At 40.1% G+C, this 21,046-nt stretch overlaps 1 protein-coding gene across 2 annotated transcripts in view; it reads left to right on the top strand.

Annotated features, from left to right (window-relative positions):
- thrab (thyroid hormone receptor alpha b) overlaps positions 1-21,046 on the top strand; it is a 258,672-nt gene that overhangs the window by 23,014 nt on the left and 214,612 nt on the right. Inside the window, exons 1-2 of one of the 2 annotated variants that reach the window (XM_087844866.1) lie at positions 2,164-2,252; positions 4,812-4,989. The gene's annotated coding sequence lies outside the window, so the exon portion shown is untranslated. Of the gene's footprint in view, positions 1-2,163; positions 2,253-4,811; positions 4,990-21,046 lie in introns of those variants that run through there. The other variant, XM_087844867.1, reaches the window with a different exon arrangement.

The raw sequence follows: 21,046 nt of genomic DNA, 5'->3' as shown, positions 1-21,046 counted from the left end.
CCCTCCTGTGTTCTGCCGTCCTGTTTCCTATTTGTTATCTGTGAGAGCTTGGAGTCTGTATGAACTTGCTGAGTTCTGAGTACTTTTTTTATGCTTCCTGTGTCCTTCACACTGCAATGCTCCACACAGTTGGGTGTGTGGAGCATTGCAGTGTGCCTATTTATGAACAATAACATCCTATTTATAACATTTATAATGTTATTACTGAAGTGTCAAATGTAAATGTCAAAAGGAAAAAAGTTTACTCTGAGCGTGGGGAATGAGAATAAGAGAATGAGAATAAGAGAATGAGAGTGGGTGATTTAAACTTCATTTTATGGCTCCTCTTGTCCACATTTTGAATTGTCTTTGAGCGCAAACATCCAGTATATTCATCACCGGGCACACCAGCTCCTGGCATGGAGCTTCACACAGTTTCATGTGTATGTGTCAAAGAGGGACAAGTTGTAAAATGTTGTATAATTAACACATGAAGAAGCAGTAGAGAAAAAAACATGCAATTATGCAAATAACTATATTCATTCATTTATTATAAGAAGACCCAACATTCATCAGCATTTCAATAAAGATGTTAATTTTTCATTTGGCTACGATCAAGCTGCATTTCTTTGCCAGCATGTTCTGCAACAGTTTTTACTGAGATCATACTGAGGTTTAACTTCTTCATACTGCTGGAAATGATTAATTTTTAATCATCTTAGAGTTACTTAGACATACAGTATATGTGACAGGCGGAGGTTGTGCTATAATAAGAAGTTACAGGCCAAGAACTTTATAGCCAAATAAAAACCTCTGGTGAAACCAGCAGTATGTGCTTAACCTTGGGTTTTTTTGTAACTTGGGTGCAATGGGGCATGCTCTAAACACAATATTGACATAATCAGACCATCATTTACTTTTGGCACTCATTTTGTCAACTCATAAACTCAACTCATTGAGAGAATAGTTATTTGCTTTTGCAAAACGTCAGCAGATTTCAAAACTGATTATTAGAAGTTGAAGTAATTTCTGTGGGAAGAAAATAGCGGTAAATCCACTGACTACTAATCAGTGGTACATTTCTTGTGGCAATCCCTTCGGTAGCCACTGACAGTGTGGCTGTCGAAGTGGCATTAACTTTGGACCCAGCTGCTGTGGGTCCAACATTTTTTGTTAGCAAAAAGGTTAAGCTAAAGCGGGGTCTCCAATCCCAGTCCATGAGGGCCGGTGTCCCTGCAGGTTTTAGATCTCACCCTGGGTCAACACACCTGAATCACATGATTAGTTCATTACCAGGGCTATGTCCACACGTACACGGGTATTTTTGAAAACGGAGATTTTCCGTTTTCGTTTTAAAAAATAATCCCGTCCACACGTAAAGGCAGAAATGAAGGAAAACGCTGCTAGGAACATGCCAAAGCAGCAGGTGGCGCTATAGTCCTAACCGTGTAGAAATTTTGGCCAATCAGAAGTCTAGAGGCCTCGGTGGGAAATAGTAAACAAAGTTGGGGCATAGAAGCAGAACCGAGTAGTATGTGTGGAGGGACAGTAACCGTGTGTGTATATGTAAGCATTTAAACACTGCAGAGAGTACAATTAACAGTATTGTAGAAATTCATTTCACCGAAACAATAACGTGGCGCACAGTGTGACGTCAAAAAAGGCGCACACCTTTGACGCTGCGTTTTCTCCGTTTTTCTTTAGAAAATATCCACCCTGGCCGGAGTTTTTAGAAATCTCCATTTTCAGTGACCGAAAACGCCGTTTACGTGTGGACGAAAGGTGCAAACGCATAGAAAAATCTGCGTTTTCAAAAATACCCGGGTACGTGTGGACATAGCCCAGGCCTTTGGAGAACTTCAAGACATGTTGAGAAGGTAATTTATCCATTTAAATCAGCTGTGATGGATCAAGGACACATCTAAAACCTGCAGGGACACTGGCCCTCGTGGACTGGGATTGGGGACCCCTGAGCTAAAGGTTCAACAGGTTTATTGATTGGATTGGTACTTACAGAGCGCTTTTCTACTCCGACTGCTTTCTCACTACAAGCCTCATTTACACACACTTGTTCACCAATTCATACATGCTTTTTTCTATGCCGGAGCACTTTTAACCCAGCGTTCGCACACTCACACAGATGCAACCCAGTGTTCAGCATATTGGCTTTCAACATGCAAGTTGGAGGAGCCAGGGATTGAGCCATGGACCTCCCAATTAGTCGATCGCGCACTCTACAGGAGGTAGACCAGCTGTGGCTCATAACTACAGAGGTTTGTAAAAGTTGGCAATCTTCATCTTTTCCAGTCTTGAATTAATTAATTGTTTTCCATCTTAGGAACTAAGGTCTCCAGAGGCTTCAAGGCTTAGATTAACCAGTTATTCTTTATTTTTGGAGCTGTGTTTCATCCTGTAGGTGAACAACAAATGGCACATACATGCTGGTGAGGCAGAACAAGGGGGATTTGGCTATGTTTATATCTTTAGAAAAGGTAACAAGATACAAAACAGTCTGAGCAACTATAATGAGACTGGTGAGCTGGAGTTAAATGCTGAGGATAAATGATAATGAGACACAGGTGTGCCAGCCTGAGCCTGGAGAAGCCACGCCTATTTGGGGAGGAGCTGAACACAGATGACAAGTATTTAAAACGAAACAATGAGCTGAAAAAACTCAAATATCAGGCTTAACTGTATACCTCCCATGTTGTAGCCTTGGAACCGTAAATAAGGATTCAGCCACTACTGTGCAAATGTACAGACATTTCTCCGTTTGCACCTTTTCTTATCATATTTATTCAGTCACACAACAAGCCCAGAGCAAAGAGAACAGTTGCCAGGTTCCCACAATGCAACGTGTTGCCCTTTGTTTGTTGACATGGCAAATAAATGGTGCAATTATTTCGTGAGTTACTTTGCCTCTGTGAGAATTCAGCTGGCATTAGATTTACTGAGACTCTTTACTGTACCGTGTAATAACAATAGTGAGGAGCAGTTAGACAATGTTAGTGTTGGACATAAATGGAAGATTGCGTCTCCAGTTTTCTTTTCTCAGCTGCTTTCTTCCTTGTAGCTTTCTCTCTCTCGCTCTCTAATCTTTGGCTGCTCATCTGGAGAGCATTTGCAAAATTGTCTGTAATGGCAGTGAAGCTGTTTAATTTTGTGATCATGCAAGGAGACAAAGTGTAGGAGATGTCGCATAAGATTTTTAAGATGCTCAGATTAGCTGAGGCCCTTGGAAGGGGTCTAGATAAAGACAGTGTGTCCTGTGAAAGGAGATAGTATAGCATCCAAAAGAAAGTACTTATATAGACAGGCGGTTCAATCGAACAGACTGACCCACCTAAAAGTCCTCAAGGGCGAAAAAGAGTTAATACAAGAAAGAAAGTGGAAATAATTACATGATAGTGGAAAAGGGTATAGCTATTGAATAATAACATGAAAAATAAAGTTTTTAAAACATTTTTAGAGCCTTAAAGTTGTAGAAATCTTGTAAATCTTCCAAAAAAACAAGAGTCTTAATGATAAGATTGAATAATGAAAAGTGAATCAGCACAGCGCTTTGTTTGTTTCTCCATCCAATTTCAGCATTAGTGCTGAATATAGGCAGCACTTTATTGGAAACAGATGTAAGCCAACATGTACTGCTCTCCGTTGTAATCCACAATGATCCTCTAAGCAAAGCCCAACTGATTAAGATTGCTTAAGACTGATACACGTAGCGATGTTTGGTCATTTCAAAATCCATCATTTTGTTTATCTGCTGATGTTTTTTTCTTTCAGACACATGAAACTTAAACGGATTTCCCTGAAATTCGTTCAGTTATTTGTTTACTCATTTATGCCGACTGGTTGAAGGGTGTTTCTACTGTCTCTTTTTTATTGTTTTGTTGTTATAAATGCAGTTATGGCTCCATCTCCGTGTAGCTAATAATCACCCATTAATATGAGTCTGTGAATAAATCAGTCAGGCTCTACCTTTAACTCATTTACATGTAATGCATCATTTACACAAGTTATACGTAAGAAATCATCTATAAAAAACTTGAATTTGCTGGACACTATAATCAGATTCAACTACACATTAACACAAATATCTAATCAGCCAGAAACTCAGTGCATTCAGGCGTGCAGACATGTCAAGACGACCTGCTGAAGTTCAACCTGAGCAGCAAAATGGGGACAAAAGTTAATGAAAACGGCCTGGCGTTTCATTTCTGATCTACTGACATTTTCCCCCATGCAAATATGTCTGTTTTTCTTTTAAAATTAAATTAAATAATTGAAGATATGTTCTTTTAAAGATGATTTTACAATATTTAATGTTAAATATTTTCAATAGAATCAATATTTTTTGGTATTTAATCTCTTGTTTTCAGGAATTATCCAAGTGACCTTTACATGCAGATTTTCAGAGTCAGTAGGTGGACATAAATGATGCACTACATGAGTATAGATCAGCAGTCTAATCAATGCACACATGAGCACACTGAGCGACTGGATTTCATTCATTTTCATGTGATATTCACAAGAAACAAACAAATTAATTTAAAAAACTATGTCTACAAACTATAAGGGAACAGAAATGATACATGCTCCTGGTGTCATGAGTAGATACAGTTTACATGTAATATAAAATAAGCAGTTAATGTTATAGACACATCTCGCATAGAAGATGCGACTTTTGTTTCTACCTCAGTAAGCTGTTTATGTTAAAATCTTGTTGATGTTTATTTTTCTTCACAAGATGTTAATTCATATAAATGAGTCACTAAGCCATGTCTCAGTGGTTTACTTCTCCTTTACTTATTCCCTTCTTTTTTCTTTTTTAGGAATGACCTAGGTCACTGTGTTCCCAGCAATATTCACTCACCCATCCGGACCATTGAACTCAAGAGTTCCAGTTACTTCCATAACCACAGGTTATGTATAAAACTCAGCACTGGGCATGGAGACTGCTTCTACAGACATGAATGTGTCTCTCTCAGGAGCTCAGTGAATTCCAGCAAGGTATTGTGATAGGACGCCACCCATGCAACAAGTTCAGTCGTGAAATTACTACCAACTGTTCCACAGTCAATAGTTTGTGATATTATAACAAAGTGGAAGTAATTGGGAATGATAGCAACTCAGTCATGAAATAGAAACCCACATAAAAATGATGTATAATGTCCAACTTTCTCGAGTGCCGGTCACCACCGACCTTAGAACTTCATGTGGACTGCAAAGTGTCAAAGGTGCGTAAAGCACGCCATGACTGGACTTTAGAGCAGTGTAGATGCCAGACTTCTGTCTGGCAATCCGATGGACCGTTCTGGTGTTTGCCATGAGAACAGTAACAGTCTAACTGCGTTGTGCTAAGTGTAAAGCATGATGGCGGGGGGATTATGGTGCAGGAGTTGTGCTCAGCACCTCAGTCCCACTGAAAGGCACTCTTATTGCTTCAGCATGCTAAGACACTTTGGACAATTTCATGCTCCCATCTTTGTGGGAACAGTTTGAGGATGGCCCCTTCCTGTTCCAACATGACTGCACACCAACAAAGCAAAGTCCATAAAGACATGGATGAGGGAGTCTGGTGTGGAAGAACTTAACTGGCCTGCACAGAGTCCTGACCTCAACCCGAGAGAACACCTTTGGGATGGATTGGAGCAGAGACTAGGGCTTGCTGGGCCTTCTCATCCAGCGTCATTGTCTGACCTCACAAATGCACTTCTGGAACACACTCCAAGTCTTATGGAAAGCCTTCCCATAAGTCCTGAAACTGTTAGCTGCAAATAGCTGCAGAGGGTAGGCTGACATCAAATTAAACCCTTTGGATAAAGAACGTCACTAAATTCATTTCAATAAGGAAAGACGATTTGGAATAATTGGACATGATTTATTGAGGTAGCAGAACAGAATCCCAGCAGTGATCGGATTTAAGACAGGACCCCCCGGAGTGTAGACACTGGTGGAGGTGAAGATGAAGACTGAGGCTTGAATAGAGCTCCGTCTCAGGTGGAGATGGGGAGGAGGCGAGTTGCACGAACGAGAGTCTGAAAGGAAGAATGACAGAGAGCACAAATTTAAACCACATGAAGCGGAGCCTGATTGGCTCAAGGAAGGAGGCCAAGAACAGGATGGGACTGCAGTAATGATGTCAGTATTGAGATTGACAGCATGGGAAAGAGGTAATCATGTAAAGAACAGGAAAGCCGCCAAACACAATGCATGTGCAATGCAAGCACATGAGTGATTACAGATTTTCCTTACTGACCTTAGCAATGAGGTTCATATGTATGTGAACGGCTACCTAATCAGTCTTCATACAAACTGTGCTCAGGGCCAAGGTCACATTTGTTAATTTACCAGTTCGTCTCCAATTTCACTACATTGTATCATTTTCACCAAAATCTCTAATATATGCACATATTTTCATGCCTATGGTTACTATTGACCATGCAGTCATAATTCTGTTGAAAGAATTATGTATATATTTGCAATCACCTTATTGATAATACAAACAAAAAATATAGTATTGAGGACAGAAGTTAAAGGAAGGGAAAGACAAAATCAAAGAAACAGAGAGGTGAGAAGATAAAACTAGGCATGGAAATGGGCCAACATTCCCAGAAATCATCTATTAGATTTCACTATACAGGATCCAGCTTACAGTATATGCACACTCTGAGAATATGGACTTATCAGCTGTGATAACACTAAAGTTGGGTAACTTTGAGACTGTTGGCATTTCTCTTTGAGCACATTTGAGGACCATGATGAGCTAAAAATAGAAGCAGCACCGAAAGTGCGCCAGAGCTGTACAAAAACATAGCAATGAGCGGTGCACTGGCTAATTTAATAATAGGTGTGGCTTTTGGCCCAGAAATTTACAGTTTACCTTTTTTGTTTGTTTGTTTTTTGAAAATAGGTTTAGATGCCAGGGGTGGAGAGCTTTTAGATCTTTCATAGTGGATTGATGGACTCTATCAGTGTAAAACTGGCTCCCTGAGCTTTCGTCTGTTCCTGTAATTTAGCCACATTTTTTGCCTTCAGTTGACAATAATATGGATGGATGTTTAATATTTAATAAGTAGAAGGGGGGAATTATAGCCACTGGCCCCTGGAGCCAGGCCTCTTTCCTGTACTTTTGCTGATTTGGCAGGATGTACTCAGCCACTTAGCCACTCAATTACCACTAAACACTAAACAGCTACTGAGATCCTTTTTTCTTTTTTCCCCAAAGGACACGCACCAGCACAGTGGTGAAGTTCACATACATTACTTACATACCACTGGTACAAAATGGACAGATGGGAATAAAGACACTTGTAGTTTCTTGAGCTTACACCAGATGTTTGCTCTTAAGTGACATAAATCCAAATTGGCCTTTCATGGTGAGAACAGTTAATGGGCCGATGGTCACCAATGCAAAGTAGCTGGGAGTTGTTGCCACTTAAAGCCTGGACACATGAAGATGCTTTGCTGAACTATAGGAAATTAAGATGAGAGAATCTTTGCAATGACCTCGGTCGTTTTCCAGAGCAGGACATCATGTAAGGTGACATTTATAGCAGACATTATAGCACTACCATGATATGACCTCAGGAGCCACAAGTGTTCAGGCTTACAAAGAAAAAAAATGATTGTGGGTAATTTCACATTCATCAGACTCTGCAGGTGTGTGCTGCATTTTTAAAAATGTTAGTTTTTAAAGTCCATTTTGTTGCTGAAGAGTGACAGCTTAAGAATACAACACAGGCACCATATAATGCCTTATATCAATTAGCTTCTTTGTGTCCCATTTTAACGTACTTTGGTCTCTGATTGTACTCATTCAACACAGCATGGTTCACAGGTCGCATGTAGAGCTGTCTGCCATAAAAGACTGACAAACAAAACCAGATTTTTCACAATCAGAGCTGAAAGCCAGCCTGCAGGCATATATTTTTTATACACTGGTCCACACTGAGATATACTGTAGAGCTATTTTACAAAGCTTCACAGTCGTAGAAATGTAAAAAGCAAAGGAAAAGGTTTATATTATAAGAGAATGCTTGCATATGTTTTAAGTATTCAAAGACCATGATGATATCTGACTTTGAATACAAAGTCAAAAAAATCAATGGTTGCCTGGTAATTGCATTGAATTTTTTTTTCGCTGGTAGAAATCAATTGCAAGCAGTAGAGGAAACCAACAAGTCGTCCACAGGTTGACCCGCTGGTTGCTGCTTTTCTGTCCTTTGTCCTCTGACAAAGTTTACATGTAGCGTCTGCTCTTGAGCCAAAGTAAACTTTCTTTCTTTCTCTTTCTTTCTGTCTTTCTGTCTTTGTCATGCAAAGAACCAGTTTCATATCAGGATATCGTTTACTTTCATAGCATGCCTTCTTTCAGATTAGTCATATGAAAATGTCCAAAAAACCCATTTACAATTGTATTTTAATAATAATAATATTGTATACTTTATTGATCCCCGTGGGGAAATTCTTCTCTGCATTTAACCCAGGGGTGGGCAATTCCAGGCCTCGAAGGCCGGTGTCCTGCAGGTTTTTGATCTCACCTTGGGTCAACACACCTGAATCACATGATTAGTTCGTTACCAGGCCTCTGGAGAACTTCAGGACATGTTGAGGAGCTAATTTAGCCATTTAAATCAGCTGTGATGGATCAATGACACATCTAAAACCTGCAGGGACACCGGCCCTCGAGGCCTGGAGTTGCCCACCCCTGATTTAACCCGTTCACTCAGTGAAGCAGTGGGCAGCCATTGGGAACCCGGGGAGCAGTGTGTAGGGACGGTACCTTTCTCAGAGAGGCTGTTCGGTGGATTCTGACCTCCAATTATGGGGCCACCACTCTACCTACTGAGCTTTCTCTGTCCCCTTTTATCACACTGGGGGGATTATTGCACATTATCACCTCATTTTTATGTTAGGGATGTGTGTAGGGACATTACCTGCTCTTAAATTTATAACCTGAACTATTCATTTTTAGTAAAAATGTATGGGGTTTTGATAGATACTGCACAAAACATGAAATGTCCAGAAAACATCAACAAAAAATAATTCATTGAATATATGGTGTCAACTGGAGAAGTTTCGTTATGATGTCAACTGATCTCGTCTTTGTTGCCATGTAAAATATGCCCATTTTCCCCCTTTTTTCCTAAACTGTCTTCCAGTTTTTCTGTGATTCCTCCTCTCTGCTTTTATTCACATAAAAGTGTGTGCAATGGAGGAACATTAGTAGTCAAAAGCAGACAATGATGTCTGACATGTGTCACTTTGTGATATGCAATAAAAACACAAGGCTTCTGTGTGGGACTGCAGGTCAGTGAAGCTTTGAAGAATCAGCCATAAACCTCATAGTGCCAAGAAAACTAATATAAGCCAGCCGCAAATACCAGTGTGGGTTTTGTTCAAGAAACAACAGTTATTGAAGGTGAAGGATGAAGAGTGTGATGCTGTTTTTAATTAATGTGGAGCACCAGCACCATAGAAATATCATTTTGGAACGGCTGATATTAGATTTGTCTGTCCCAGTTTTGATAAACAACAAAAACTAAAAAAAAAAAAAAAGAAAACTCATAACTTCATCATTTTATAATGATATCCTTACACTAGGAAAACAGTGGTTGGAGACCTCAGCACAACAAAAATTACTGTGACCATTTGCAATGAACCTGCAGTCTTGTTGCCTTTTGAAATTGCTGCTTTGAAAATAGGGACCAACCATCTTCAAAGTCTAATTGTGATAATATGGTGATTGTTACTTTTGTGAAAATTGCTAATCTGTTTCTACACACAGAAATCCATAGTAAAAACTACTCACTTACAGAATCCAGGCAGAACCTCATTGATATATTGATGCTCATAATAGTGACATAGTTAGTTACTGTACGACATAGCAGATCAGATTATACATTTAGCAAAAAAAGGTGAGTAGAGTCTCAAAGAGGTGGATTAGAGATGATTTACAGTTCTTGGTGCAGACTGACTGCTGAGTGTTGACAATCTTTATGCATTCATAAATTAGATGGTAATTATTTGCAAACTGTGATCCCAGTCAGTTCTATTGCAGTTGTTTGGGAGCTGGTTGCTTCCCACTATGCAACCCAGCTGCCCAGAGGTTGAGGGTGCAACACTCTCAACTTCTGGATGAGCAGCTGGTTGCTGCTACTGCTTGCAATTGATTTCGACCAGCAATAAATTCAATAGAATTACCAGGCAACCATTGATTTTTAATTTTTTTTGCAAGGGGGTTTCCATCCTTTGTTTTTTACTCTGGTGTGACAGAGACACAAGGCTTTTATCCTTTGGGCTGTCAGTAACTACCTTTTTTGACATTAACTAATTAGTCATTTGTTCTATAAAACATACAAATACTGTGAAAAATTGCCGACATAGATCCTGTAGAGCAAAACATGTTTTATCTGATTAGCAGTCCAAAACTGACAAAAATATTCAGTTAACTATGATGTAATAAAAGGAATTATCTGACATTTCTACTAACACCCCATCCTCCAGTTTTGGTGCAATAAATTAATTTCATTTAGTCAATATCTGCAATTCTTTAAGCTTTAGTTCTACAGATAAGACATATTTGAAGTCTAATGGATCACCATTTGATTGTTACAAGCTTATCATTTGCTATTTAACATTTTATATATCGGTAGCATTGCTGAATGAAAACTGCGGCACCACAAGTCTCTGAACCCTACTTCAATATTTGATACTTTTTCCACACTAATCTAAAGTAGATAACTCTTTGTGACTGCTTCTACCATAACCACACGCTTTTATCCTTTCGTCTTTGTTTGACCCTCTCTCCTCCTTGTTTGTTTCTCTCTCTCACTATCTGTCTCTTCAAGATAATTTACAGTTGGACATTAGCCATCCTGGTACTCTCACTCACTCCCCTAATCACTTACTGGACCTGCTCCAGTGCATCAGTGCTAGCCTTCAAAATTGTCTGCATTGCAGGGGAGAGCTGCTGACAGAGAGGAATGGAAAGATGTGAGGGAGGTTAATTTACAGTATGTGTTAGGGGAGAATAAGGCTTGTTTTTGCCTTTGGCTGACTGACATTTCATTGGAGGTGTAGATGCAGTGGGATGCTGTAAGGTTACGTCTTAGAATAGAAGCTGCGCCGGCGTTTGAGATATCAGAAGCGTTTACGTCACACTGGATGTGCAGGTTTATCTTTAATGGAAACAGAGTTGGAAAATCTTGTTTAGGACTACTTAAATTGTTTGCACTTTCCTTTTTATTGTATTTTAAATCAGTGCATGTTTTTCAGTCATTAGACTTACTGGATTACCAAAAAGCAGACAAACCCAGGGTTTGCCCAGCCTGTCTTTGATAGACATTACACAGGATCTCAAGGTGTCTACTTTGGTGAACCTCATAGCGTCCCCCAAAAGCGTTCTTCTAAAAGAATAACCACTGAACACTGCTATATTACCCTCCAGCCGTGTATATTTTGTAGAGGTGGGAATCACCATACATCCCACGATACGATATTATCACAATACTTAATGCACGATACGATATTATTGCAATTTTTTAAAAATATTTTGCGATATTCAGATTCTGTACATAAAGGTAAAGTTTATCAATATTCATTTTCTCTAATATCAAAGTCTCACACTCAGTCTTTCTCTCATTTCAGTTTTATTGTTGACAAACTGAACGGTTTGTATTACAGTCTAGTCCAACTTAACTGAACGCAACCATCTGGTACAATTATAGCTATTCTGAACTATGCAGTTTATGAAAACTATGCAGCCCCTTCAGCAACTGAAGAATTTGAAAGTAAATTAAAACAAAATATAATTTTACATTAAATAAAGTTTTAAACTTAATTAAAATAAAACATGTCTTAAATCAAAATAAGTAAACTGTCATGTTTATTGCTGCCAAAAAAAAGTTAAACACATTTGGACAGTGAAGGAATGTCAGGATTCTTGCTCAGAAAAAGGATCAACATGCTCTGAAGTCAGAGCACAAAAACCTTTTTTGTAACAAAATATCGATTTCTGCTGTCCCTGTATCGATACATTATTAGCAAACAAAATATCACCATACTACACAGTATCGATTTTTTCCCCCACCCCTAATATTTTGACATACATCAAAATACATAGAGTATCATCCCAGTGAGTATGCTTCTGTGTTGCAGAGTTCTAGTATGTAGCTTGTTTTATGCCCCCCAAATCTCAAGGCACAGCCAGGGGAGGAAGGTGTTGGTTGTGGCACTCTCAGAGTTGCGTCTAATTTGTGCAGATGATGTGGTTCTGTTGGCTTCATTAAATGACATGACCTTTAATTCACACAGGGGCAGTTTGCAGTGTGAGACTGTAAAGAGTCAGCACCTCAAAGTCTGAGGCCTTTGTTTTCTACCGGATTGCTGACACTGGGTTTACAGGAAAATGTAACCATCTTTGTCCACAAGGAATGGGATTGATCGTGAGATTGATTTGACCTCAGAGCGTTGTACTGACTTTGCTGTTGAAGGGAAAGCTGAACTGAAAGGCAAAACCTTTGACTTACCTGTCATTTCCCATTCCAGCCCTCACCTATGATCATGAAATGGGCAGTGACCAAAAGAATGAGGTCACAGAGATAGCCCGTCACTTAGCAGAAGGTGGCTTGGCCAAACTTTGGAAGGAGCTTGAGTATAGTAGCTGCTTCATGGCTAAAGGTTCATGATGTGTCTTGATGCATGCTCAATCATCCAGGTAAGTAAATCCCAAAGCGTTGATTCTGTTCATATGGACGCATCGTTATCAGTGGGAGAAACGTTTCGTCACTCATCCAAGGGACTTCTTCAGCATTATATAAGGTTGGGGAAACCTGCAGTCAGGTGAGACTGAAGAAGTCCCTTGGATGAGTGACAAAACGTTTCTCCCACTAAAAAAGCTGCGTCCAGATGAACAGAATCAACCTTTTGGGGGTTCATGGTGTGGTTTGAGCATTGGATTAGGATGCCTCCTGGATTTCTCCATTGAGGTCATCCTGGCACAACCAGTTGGAGGAAAACGCAGAGTAGAATCTCAGTTCACTGGGGAGATTATACAGCTCATCTGCCGAGGAGCATTCAAGATCCTGTGGGAGGAACCAGAGACGATGCTGAGGAAAATGAACATCTTGCTTCTCTCTTGCCGCTGCCACCAGATTTTGTGGCAAAATGGAAATTCAGTCTATTTTCCCAACCATATTTTAGTATTTCTGAAGTTTTTGTTGTCATTCTACTATAATTCAATCAGAAATATTGTATTTTATTCTATATCGATTTACAGTGGAACACAATTTATCTTTTTGGAAAACAAAACTTTTTAGTCCAAGAAAAGGTGAAAAAGAGGACAGCATGGAGTAAGAAAAGAAAAAGACAAACGCATGAGCGAGCAAAAGAAGATTAGATGTGCACAACGGGGCCTGACTGCATCATACTGTGCACAGGCATGACCTGCTGGCACTCTGGGCTCCCTGTCTGCTTTGAATCTCTGATCTTTTTTATTTTCCTGGCAGTCTGCGGAGGCCAAATTGTCACATCAGTAAAGCCTGTATGTTCTCTACGCTGCTTTTATTTTCTTGTGTCTTACAGCCTGCACAGGCATGCAAGCAAACGAGGATTTCATGGGTGCAGCACTTTGATTAGTCCACTCACTCTGGTTTGTTAATAACCGATGCAAATAAGAATCGTGTGAAAATATGGACATAATCAGATTAGAAGCTGATACATCGCCCTCCAACTGTGCTGTAGAATTCCTGCTGTATGTTCCCCTGCCCCAAAGTGTGAATGGTGTATCTGATGGTAATAAATTAGCTCTCAGCTGGAACCACTGAGACCTAAACAAAGGAACACATCCCAACAACAAAGACATTTTGATTTGTCAGCAACACGCCTCAGAAATTAAAGCTCACATTTTACCTCTACAGTGTTTCCTCCGCTGCTTTTCGAGTCTTGTTTTCTCAAGCTTGAGTGCAATCAGAGGCATCTGTAGAGAAATGGGTGCACAGTAAACTTAATGATGGAGCAGAACAGCCTGTGTTTGTTTTGGCTTCAGGTCGTAGATGGGCTGCATGGCATCTGTGATTCAAAGTACGCAGCATGACAAGAAATCTAATAGCTTTAAGTTTGAATTTGTAACATAGTAGATGGTTTGTGTCTTTCTATAATAACGTAATAATAATAATAATAATAATAATAATAATAATAATAATAATAATAATAATAATAATATATTAAATAGTAATAATCTTAAAATGCGTAAAAATCCCAACAGTAAAATAAATTAGCATGCTAGTAAAATAAATGGCAAAATGTTTCAACTCTCCTTTACAGAAAAGATGGAAGCCTTTTATTCTAAAGCGCTCGTGTTTTTTTGTGAAATGAATGGATTTTGTGTGGAAATCGGTGCTGGTTTGATTGGGTCTCAAAAATCTGAAAGCAGAGAGTAGCTGGAAAAACTCTGAGGCACAAAACCTAAACTGAGATTGCTTTCGTTGAGTAGTTTTTAATTATACGTTAACTTAATATAAAGTCGAGTTAAAAGAACAACATTAAATCAAGTCTGTGTTTGGGCTGGCATCCCTCTGCCATTTAAATTTTTTTGGCATGATTTTATTATCTTGGGGTTCTTCCCAAAGTAGTTCTGAGGGTTAAATCTGTTTTATTGTTTTCTGTCTCTACATGTAATCCCTCACTGATGCCAGAAAGGTGTTTACATTTGTGTGACAGATTCTTAAAACATGTGTGCAAAACTTTATCTCTCTGGCTGCAAATTTTGGCCGTATCTGTATTTTTATTCCTGGAAAAGAAAATGTATTGGCCCCAAAAATTCAGCACGGGCCAGGTTCTGATTTGATCCTCTTCAGTGATTCCCAGATTGAAGGACTGATAGATGCATTATACTTTTTTACCTAATGAGGAGCAGAACTTTCAGCACCACAAAGATACCTTTAGATCCAATAAAGTCCACTTCAACATAAGCTCGTCTCACTCCTTAGACACTCATCGAGCCAGTAGCAGTTCCATTACCCTCAGCCTCTCAGCCTGAGGGCTCGCTGTGAGGTAGTAACAGCTTCATTGTTACTTACAGAAATCCACTTATGTTGCAGCATTCTTGCTGTGCTGGTTACTTGTGTTTTTGTGAAGAGAGAGTTTTAAAAGAAGTTTAATTTGATGCTGAGACGACACAACAGATGTTTTTGCAAAATCTCCTTCCACTTCTCAAAGGTTGAAGTATTTAAAATGATGGTAAGGAAAACACTAGAGGGTTTTGTCATGCTAGCACAAATGAAAATTGGTTTGGTGATGAACAGTGTTGGGAAGGTTACTTTTAAAATGTATTCCATTACAGATTACAGAATACATGCCCCAAAATGTATTCTGTAACGTATTCCTTTACGTTACTCAATGAGAGTAACGTATTCTGAATACTTTGGATTACTTAATAAATTATCATGCTGTTTACAACTACATGAATGTACTATTGCTGTGATTTATTACTGTTACTGAAGGTCCGCGGCTCCGAACCGTAGTAAAGGGACCTCTGGCTAATACGGTGGGTTCTGTGTCGGACTTGTAGCTGAAAACTAGCTTTACTTTGTTGTCTGAGTCAACTTTGAGACAGAGAGAGGCGTTGAAAGGCTGCTCCAACGGAGCTTATTGTTTCAGAGGAAAACAGAACACAGTGTACAGTCGAGTCTTAATAGCTTACTTACAACTGGGCTCGTCAGGCACTCTTCTTGGCTGCAGTGGTTATTATTATATTTACATGCTTCCAGCTCCCGTTTTTGCTCAATGACAGCTCGTACTTTTCCACTAACCCTCCCAGAGTGAGCAAGTCCCCAAATGAACTTTTCTCTACTGAAACGACTGCTAACGGTCAGCTTCAATGCGATGTGTGATGACCATATTCCTGTGTGGTGTATGAACAGTGAACTTCCGGTCACTGGGAAAAATGTGTATTCCGCAGGTGGTTTCTGGGTGCTGCTGGATGAAATCGGAGAGGTGTCCCATCAAAAACTTCTTTGTGATTTCTTTGGTCCCCTGCAGGTCATCTGTTGTCATCCATAGTTTGCATGAAAACCACTGATTTGTCTGCAAATAGACATTGGCTGTAGTGAAATTTGACATTTGTTTTTTTAAAGGAAAGTTATAGGAATTTGACATATTTTTCAAAATATTCTGTTATATTTCAGGAATATCTAAAGGCTTTTATATTCACTTTAGTTACCACATTTCTTGCCACAAGCACAGTTTTACTGCATTCCTTTTTTAAGGTCATTTAAAATTCATTATGCTAAGCTTGTAACCATTATTTAGCATGTTTTGGGTTTTTTTTTGTTTTTTGTATTGGTTTGTCAAGTTCTTGGCTATCCTCAGAAAAAAAATGTACTTTGCATAATGAGATTTGTGTTTCTTTGTCACACAGACAAAGATCTTAAGGATCCAAAGCCATTTCCTGCTGAGGTGAGCGGACTGACCCGTAGTGCATAAACATGAGCATCAGGCCAGCTTAGGACTAAAATGGGAGGATTTTTTATGACTAATTTCCAGGCTGCTGTGAACATGGATGCAGGAAGTCTTATTTGGAGGACACGTACTCATTTTGTTCTACTTCACTATGAATATCAGGGAGGACTTATCGGTCTCGTCTCTGTGGTAAATCCTCTGCACCTGCAGCGCCTTCCTCAAAGAGACGCTGATGGAGCAGCACTTTGATCCTCTGCTGTCAAATGAGAGCAGCCGGCGACCCTGTGTAAGGGAGTGTTAGTGTGAATAACGAGTGACGTAGACTGTGTGTATGTCTGTGCTGCCGTGTGTGCTATGAATACATAAACGCACCACAGGGAGTTTAAGACGTGCACTTATTATTCTGTGCTAGCAGCCGTAGACATCGCCTTTACACAGCCATTTGTTTCTGTATTATAAGGAAGTCACAAAATATGTTATGCTGTGAAGTCATGGCATTTTGTTTAGCTTGTGCTACGATTGCAGTTATTCCGATTATAAAATCTCATGTCCAACATGATTGGACTTGTGAGCTTGTTGGTAATATTTCTATATAAAACCAAAGCTGCTGAGCACCTGTGCCATTTGGCAGCTAGATCGTCATCGTGCTGAAGCTACGTCACTATTTGTGGGGGAATTTTCTGTGTAAGATCTGTGAGTGCTTTGGCTGAGCACTGTAAATGTAGAAGGCAACAAAGTTATTACATTCAGTCATCACATTCTCACAAACAGATTGCATCTAATTGCCAGCTTGAACATATTTGTGGCAGGGCGTGGTCTGCGGTGCTGCTGCAGGGGAGGCGGACGCACCTGAGCGGCATCCGCAATCATACCTCAACGGCACAAAGAGCCTGCACGAGGTCCCGTCAGTTGTTGTTGGAGTGTTTGGCTGAGCTGAAAAGCTGCAGCTGTGTGATTGTGCACAGCAAACGTGAGTGTTAATAAAGATTATGCTGTAAAGCATGTAAATATCGTCGGGTTTGCCGTGGGTCATTTACACTATTCGATTTCAGCAACCATTGAAAAAGCAACAAGATCACAGTTCATTGCACATGGCCACAGTAATTTTGGTTGTGCTCCGGTCTCCACACACAGCTTTCTCCGGTGTGACTGTAGCGTTGCTGACACGGGCTGCATCCCAATTCAGGGTCTGCAGCCTTAAAGTACGCAGCCTCAACGATCCTCGAGGGCCGCGTAGTTAAAGACCGCTAAGGCCGGAAGTGCGAGGCTTGTGAAATGGGACGGTCTAGCCTCCGTCACGCTGCCCAGGTTGCCTAGCAACCATGATACTAACAGCTGGAAACGTTTCATACAGCTTTGTTTGACAGAAATGAAGGAGAAAATCTTTTGTTCATTTGTTTGTTTGTTTCTACATGAGCTTTGATCATTCTCTGTAAGATTAAGCTCAGCTATTGAACGGCGTATATTTTAAAGTAAAGGCTTTAAAACCAAGTTAGTACAAACGTCACTAATGTCACATAACTTTGCCGACATGTGGCCAACAGGAATGTTTTCATGTTCTTCGTTATTAAACATTTGCACTTAAATAAGTGACATAATATTCAGTACTTACTTAAAGTTTACTCTTCGGGCGCCCCTCGTCCACCGTTTTTTTTCAGCAAAATTATCCACACCCACCGCCGCGCTATGCATTCTGGGATATGCTGGGCCATGAAGTCTACACCGCCACGTCCTTAAAATTCAGGGAAATGAAGGACGCATTTGAGGGCCGCATTTCGAGCAGCCTTCGAATTGGGACAGCCTTCGTCGCGTCGCTGTGACGTAATCGGCCTTAAAATGCGGCCTTTAAGGCTGCAGACCCTGAATTGGGATACAGCCACTGTGTCTCAGCCTGTAGGTTGGTCACCATCTTTACTCTGGACTGAAGTATCTCAACAAAAATTAGATTGCCGTAGAGTTTGGGCAAACATTTTTGGTCCTCAGAAGCGATCATCCCATCCCCTTTCAGAAGTGTTTGAGCAAATCTACTGTTCCCAGAATTAATGTGGTTTCCATTAACTCTAATCATTGAACGCTGGGCTGTTATTCACTGGTGAACATCTAAACATAACTTTTAAATATCTCTATTTTAGCATGGCTGTGCATGTTGATATGAGTTTTTTTCTAGAACAAATGCATAAACCAGTACTTAACATTAAAGGGAAAATCCCTAATATTGTTTTTATGTCTCTTTGTGATGCCAAAACAGCTCTTAGTAGTTGGGACATGGAGAGGAGCTCTCTGGCAGTGTCCAGAGCCGTGATGTTGGCAGAGGATCCTTTGGGTGCGTGCTTTGGGCTGGGATTTCCCTGTATTGGATTGTCCCTGGCACAACAAACACATGCTGGATTGGATTTAGACTTGCTAGTTTGAAGGCTGGATCAGTGCTTTGGGGTCTGATGCCTTGAGCAGGTTGTTCTGCTATGGGAAACTGCTGCCATTGGGGGAGCTTTGTTGAAAAATAATGTTTAGGCTTGTTCTAAGTGTATACGTATAATACAAAGCAATAGTGCACAAAACTCCAAATGTATTTTCATAATTGTCATAATTACACTTGAGTAAATACCAACAAACAAGGTTTCCCAGCTGAACAATATAATGACCTGCCAGTGGTTTTAATGCTGAGGCTACCACACCACCTTCTAGCAGAGAAGACATCTGTTTGTGTTCCACGGCACAGATCTGTATATACATATATACTCATCACAGCTACAAAGTAAAGGGATTTGCCAATAGTGCACAATAACCCTCTCTGTCTCTCTTTAACACAAACACACACGCGCTTGCATGGGCAAAAATATTGTGAATTAGATTGTTGCCAGCTCCCAGGAACAGGGCTGCCATGTGTTTGAGGCACGATTTTGCAGAACATACAGGCCTTGTAAGTGCTGCCAGGAGCCGGGCTTGCGTGTGGGTTCCTGACGCATTGCAGAGGCAAACAAGTATTGAACATGCCTCTGTGCTCACACACAAACCTACACACAGACACACACATGGTGTAGATATACAGAAATTACACAAACATCCATACTCATGATTGTGTGTTATCATACTTTCTTCCCACTTGTCAGTCACATGCTCATGCACTGAGACCGTGCATTATACGACACTCGGGTTGGCAGAAGAAGGAAGGTGATGATAGTAAAAAAGTGGTAGGATACAACCCAAAATGTTCTCTGGGTTTCAAAGGCTGTTTGGTTGATGTGATATTTGTTGATTTTACTGTCACATGCATGCAGAATGAGCTTATTTTTTAAATTATTTTCCATGTATTTATTGTTTTTGATGATCACTCAGAGATGTCCGCATCTGACAATGGTAAATGGTAAATGGCCTGTATTTGTATAGCGCTTTTCTAGTCCCTAAGGACCCCAAAGCGCTTTACACATCCAGTCATCCACCCATTCACACACACATTCACACACTGGTGATGGCAAGCTACATTGTAGCCACAGCCACCCTGGGGCGCACTGACAGAGGCGAGGCTGCCGGACACTGGCGCCACCGGGCCCTCTGACCACCACCAGTAGGCAACGGGTGAAGTGTCTTGCCCAAGGACGCAACGACCAAGACTGTCCAAGCCGGGGCTCGAACCGGCAACCTTCCGATTACAAGGTGAACTCCCAACTCTTGAGCCACGATCGCCCCTCCAATAGAGGTGGATACAGTTTCATTTCACAAAATGAGGCTAAAAACAATAAAATCTCATATTAAGGGTAGAACAGAAAACATAAGGTAAAAGGAAATGGAAATGCCAGAATCAATACTAAATCAACAGATGGCTAAATTAGTACTTAGGGTTTGATGAAGAATAAAATGCATTTCTAATACAGTATTTGTATTACTATTATTGTAAATTGCCTTTTGACTGGAGTGGTACTGCAATCATTACATTCTTGTTTACATTAAAAATGTGTATATTGAGACTTTCCCCTTGTTACTCACAATAAAGGAATGAAGTGATCAATTAAAGGTATATGATATATAAAGCTTTACGATGGTATGAGATTTATTGCTAAGAAGTAATGTTACAACAAAGAAAGTTTTATATTCTTTCAATCACAGCGATACACTAAATAGATTCCCCAAATGTTTCTCTGACCATGGTCACCACTTCATGACGTGCCATGATGGCACTTGGCAAATAATCAAGGTAAAGTGCAAAGGTGGGGTGAACATCAGTCGACATCAGGCTTTGAAATCTTTGTTCCTGCTTCTGATTCACCGCATCGCTTTTTGTCTGTCCGGGGTTTTGATTACAGAGAGATGCTGACTGAAATATCGTCTCCAAAGCTGCTGGTACTTACTGTTAAACCAACAATCCCAATGGAAACAAGGGCAATATATACTGACAAGAGATTGGACCAAATATCATTATTGCATCATTTCCTCTCGCAATAACAGCATCAATACCCGGGCGCCAAATATTGATATTTTCTTAAAGCAGGCAGGTGCCCTAATCCGATTCCCAGACATTTTATCCTAGCAGAGTGACTCCTTTATGACTCCTCGTGGTTGTAGTAATCAAATAAATGCTTAGGAAGATTAAATTGAAGTTGTTGTG

Source organism: Neolamprologus brichardi, chromosome 8 (assembly GCF_056152115.1).
Source record: "Neolamprologus brichardi isolate AB-2024 chromosome 8, ASM5615211v1, whole genome shotgun sequence".
Taxonomy (NCBI): Eukaryota; Metazoa; Chordata; class Actinopteri; order Cichliformes; family Cichlidae; genus Neolamprologus; species Neolamprologus brichardi.
Note: the sequence above shows the minus strand (reverse complement) of the source record. Positions and strands in the feature narration are given on the sequence as shown.